The following is a 5,000-nucleotide window of genomic DNA, read 5'->3' as shown; positions in this document are numbered from 1 at the left end:
AGCCGATATCTCTTCATTCGGACCAGGAGAGAGAAAGTAAGCGTTTTTAACCATTCTGCCTTCAAGAGCCTTTATTGGGACATCGCCAGGCCAGGCGACATCTAAGGAAGATTGACCACCGTCGATTGAAGACTAGGCGTCGAATGCCCTCTTAGTGGTACTTCTTTTTTCACGCTCTCGAGATGAGCGCTCACTTTATTCATGCTACCGCTGAACTTAGTGACATATGGGATAGATGTAGGCATTCCCGCTCTTGGAGGACAGAGTCAAGCAAGGGATTGATGCGAGCTGTTAGCGCTTTCCTGTTGATGCGGCATTAATGTCTCTTGCTGGTGGAAGGACAAATGCCCAATGTCTTAGAGAAGGAGCTATCATAGGTAAGAATGAAGCCAGAAGGGCTTTTTTCGACAAGAATATAGGCTGTTGAAAGCTCTCTCTGTTGGCTCTTACTCTTAGCCTTTCCTGCTTTACTGCTTGGAGGAAGAGAATCAGCTGTTACAGACCCGGCTGTGAAAGAAGGCAAGTCTACTGACTTGGCTTTTGAAGGACAACTTCCCAGTTAATGTACGAACAGGGGACTAGAAGAAAGAAGCCAACAATCCTATGCTAAAGGAAGAAAAAACGTATATCTTGATCTTAAGTATGAAAGGGGCCCCCTAATGCCCATATTAGCGAAATCTGACTTAATAGGAACTTCACTTGCCTCTATGGCTTCCCTTCAAAGCCGAAATTGAACTCTATGAGTCCCATTTCAAAGTCTAAATTTCACTTGACAAGTGGGTTGGTTTCGTCCCATGGATGAGAAGAATACAATTTAGGAGTCCCTTGGATAAGAAATGAAAAATCAGAAATCCGTCAAAAGCTTAAAGCGAAAGCCGTTGCTTGTTGGCTGGGATGTGTGTTATATTTATTTTGTACAAGTTTCAATTTTCCGCTAATTCCACTAACCTTTTCTTTTGGTTATATTTGTTTTTATCGAAGCCGTACATTATTTATCTTTGGTGTTCAATTCAAAATTGAAAACCATATTTATCCGGCTAACTTGAATCTGTTGCTTGTTTTTTGTCCAAGGGGAAATGAAAAATCCGCTATCTAAGACCCCGACTCGGAGATAGGATCACGGAGAGCCCCCTACTAGCGCTCATCCCTTGCTTGATTATATGGATTAGGTCTTTTGGCTTATTGGGTGTATATCATTTTTTGATGTCTTGGCTGGCTTGGAAAAGGCAATTAGTATTGCTTCTGTTGTTATTGCTCTCCCCTGTCACTAGGCCACCCCAGCAAGAAAACTCCTGCAATAAGGCAAGGGTGGAAGCCTTAGCGTCTTTCCCATGGGACAAAGGAAGCCACGAAACCAGATTAATCATTTCAAATTCTATCTGAGCTGACAGCATCAGTCCTCCTCTTTAAAGCAGCGGATTTTGTATTCTTACTTCGCGTCGCTACTAATCAAACTGATTGAGCGCTAGCTGTATTAGCGTTAGCGGCTTCCAAAGTAAGACCTTCCACACCTGCTGCTCCTGCTATAGGCTGCTGATGCGGAACGGAAAACTCACAAATAGTGAAGCCCTTGCTTCTTTGTTGAAGTGGACGAAATGTTTCATTGGCCTTGGGTTTCCCAATCATGGTATTTGTATTGGCACCGGCAACAGAGGGAAGACTTTGGCTTGTAAGAAGGAGAAAGGTTTGAGGCAAGGGTGGAAAGAGGCGCTCGGACGGCCATACATATCATATTACGCTCGCTCGGTCGTACCAAAAGCGCTCGGTCTAGCCAGAAGCTAAAGCCGAATCCGCAGAAGCCTCTGTCCCCGCTAAAGCCGAAGAAGAAGAAGAGAGTTTCAGAGAAATCCGAAATTCAGTATACGAGCTCCGCCGTAAAAGAAAGTGGAGTCGCCTCCTTTGAGTACCTAGAGACCGACGGGTACGTGAAGGGTTCCGCCCTCGCTTCTCTTGTGGAGTTTCCTCGGGAGGGGATCAATCCTAAGCCGTGTTCATCACCTGAAAGAATTTGAAAGTGTTTACGAAGGCATGCTTTAGAGATTTTATTCTTCTCAAGGGATCTTGTCATTTCCAATGGCATTGCTTGCTCGCTCCGTTGCTCGTGGGAATTCCACGCCCTAGCCTAGCTGGGGGAGAATTCTTCTTTTTCACTTGAATCTGTTGGAATGATAGTCTTTCGTTTTCTTGGTAGCCCTCCTAACCCAAGGAAGCCAGATTTAGAATATCTCCTGGGCCACTCTTAATAGAGAGATTAGGGACCGACTCCGAAGCCAATGACAAGCCCTTGAACCAACCCGCGCCGGACCCCTCACTAGAAAGCAAACAGCAAGGGCAGAGCCCCCTGCCGCTACAGACCAAGCAAGGGCTTCTTTTTAAGATCTATCATTTGAGACTGAGACTTTTACTTTTCCCTTATACATATAGAGAAAAAATATAGACTTCTTCGTTGCTCTTTATGTATAGATAGGGAAATATGAAATGCCTTTCTGGTATCTATATCTATTCCCCGAACCCGTCTTTCAACAGATACAAACTAAGCCAAGGAAACCGAACCAGCTCCCTTATAGCAGAAGCAGGGGGCACCAATCCAGGGGAAGAGGAGAATCTCACTTTAAGAGTACGAGTCCCCTTTCCCACATTACTATTACTAATCTGCCCTTTGGGAAGAAGGAGTAAACTTTGAAAGTTGAAGTTCTTGATCTGTTAGCCGGAATAGCCGGCCGGGAGCTCTGTTCTCAGTTTGCCGTTCAGCGTCTATGAATCGAAGATTTCCAATCTCTCCCTGGACTTTACATCCGCTTCCAGATTAGTTACTTGGTTTTGAGCCTAGACCATCCGAAAAAGCTGCTTGATCCGCAGACGCTGTTAGACGTGGATCTGCTCCTGACTAAAGACTACTATCCAACAGGGAATATCTAACGGGGATATCCTGTTTCAAGAGGTGAGTCCGATGGGAAGGCGTAATAGAAATCCGCCCTTGCGTGGGGAGTTCTTTCTAAGGCTGTATCCGTTCCCTTGGTCAAACAAGCAAGTCCAAAAGCCTTATATCTTTATAGGAAGTCCGCTGCTTTTGTAGCTGCTTCTTGTTTTCTTGTTTCCGTGTCCGATTAGAGGAATCTAATTTGCCTATTTGAGGGTGGGCGGTTCTTATGTATGATTTTCTTTTGGATTAGCTGAACACAAAGAATCACTCTATTTGGTCTGATGCGTCCACCTCTTGTCTTGAAAGCCGAACCTCTAGAACTAGAATCGGATTACCTGTTCAAGGGTGTCACGTGCTTATGTAGGATTTTCCTTGTTCCGAAAGGTCAGCAAGGTCCGTATCTTTCTTTAGTAGGGGGGTTCCAAACCTCGCGTAAGTAATAGAGTACAGGGCTAGCCCGAGGCGAACTTAGATTCTTCCAGGGTCGATGCTTTATTTAATAACCAATAAGTCTAAATTTGACCTTATAGCGGAAGGGTCGCTGCTTTATTTAATAAAAAGTGAATGGGGACGGACTTCGTTGGATATATATGCCTACGTGGAAAGGAATTCCCTTACTTACTATAAAGCTTAGATTGAATAAGGGGAGCTCAGGCACTTTCACATTTTCTTTTTTGATAACAGCTTAATGTTACCGCGCAGGAGGTTTCAACCACCCACTTTTATTAGCTTCCGAGCAGGGAAGCCGCTGAACGTTAAAGGGGGCCTCAGCCGATTGAAGATTTCTCACCTTAAACTAAGAATTTCAATTGAAAATCCCTTACCTCAACCTCAACAACGAAGAAAGACCCCTATTACTATAAAACTTCGAATTTGTATCTTCCCTTTCAAGCTGCTCCAAAAGCCACGGACCCAAGTGAACCTACCCAAGCGGGGGCGGTATAAAGACCTCCGGTGGTAAGTTTCATGATCAATTTGATCTTTTATTGTTGACCATATATATCAAGTTACCTTTGATTACTCATTTTTCATTTATATATTATAAGCCTTCCAAGACCTTCCATGGCAAGCCCTGTTCACAAGACAGGCAAAACCCCGCGAGGCACTCGAGGTCTTTATTTATAGCTAACACAAATAGACTATGCTAAGCTCTATGGGTTCACTATCAAAATAGAGCTCATTGGGCTCCGGAGAACCTTTGCTTTGCTATCAGAGCAGGAAATGTTCAGTGTGGACAGGTCCCCAGCTGCTGCTTTTTTCGGCTTAAGCTGAGAAGTGAGTTGAGGCGGTTTCACCAACCAATTCCAAACCTGCTTTCGTGGATGCGTAGGTCGAAAGGGCTGAGACTTCAGGATCGACCATAACTGAAGGACCCTCCGGTTCGACATTCTATCTCTCTGGTTGCTCTGGAAATCTATCTACGGGAGCCTGCTGCTACCGAATGAAGTTCGTAGTCCCATCGTTGACAAAGGGTCTATCGTCGAGTCTTTACCCCTCCTTCGAATGCTTAGTTGGGGCTGATTTAGGACTCAAGGGTGCCCTTGCCGTAGCTTCTTTCTACGAGTTAGTTTACGAGCTGTTTCATCAGTTGCTGGTTCGGGCGCTAGAGCCACAGACGCCGTGTAACGGAGCAAGGAAGTATTACCCTACCCCCAGGGGAATGATCATCCCCGCTGCAGCAAGAAAACGTATTTACAATTTAGAATTTCCAACTTTACACTCACCAGTGTTTTTTCTTTGTTATATACATTTTAGATTCGCTTACCGCCTAGACTATGACGGGATGGAGTTCTCTCCTAAAGGGTGGCATAAATGCAGCCACCGGAGGATAAATAAGAAATGTGTGAAATATTCAATCGTTGGCCCAACTCCAGAAGCTGAAGCAGAGGCCGGTTACGCCGATTCTTCTTATGATTATGAGTCTGATTACCGCCTTTATAGTAACCCTTGAACCTGCCTATTTCAGATGGAAGATTTATTCCCGTTGGAGGCTAAACAAGATCAAACTCCTCCCTCACCCTGGAGCATCTGTAGATCAAGCAGCTTCTACAAGGACTGATTTTGCCTTTCGACTGGA

Source organism: Ipomoea nil (assembly GCF_001879475.1).
Source record: "Ipomoea nil mitochondrial DNA, complete sequence, cultivar: Tokyo-kokei standard".
Taxonomy (NCBI): Eukaryota; Viridiplantae; Streptophyta; class Magnoliopsida; order Solanales; family Convolvulaceae; genus Ipomoea; species Ipomoea nil.
The sequence above is the reverse complement of the archived record's forward strand: the minus strand, read 5'-3'. Positions refer to the sequence as shown.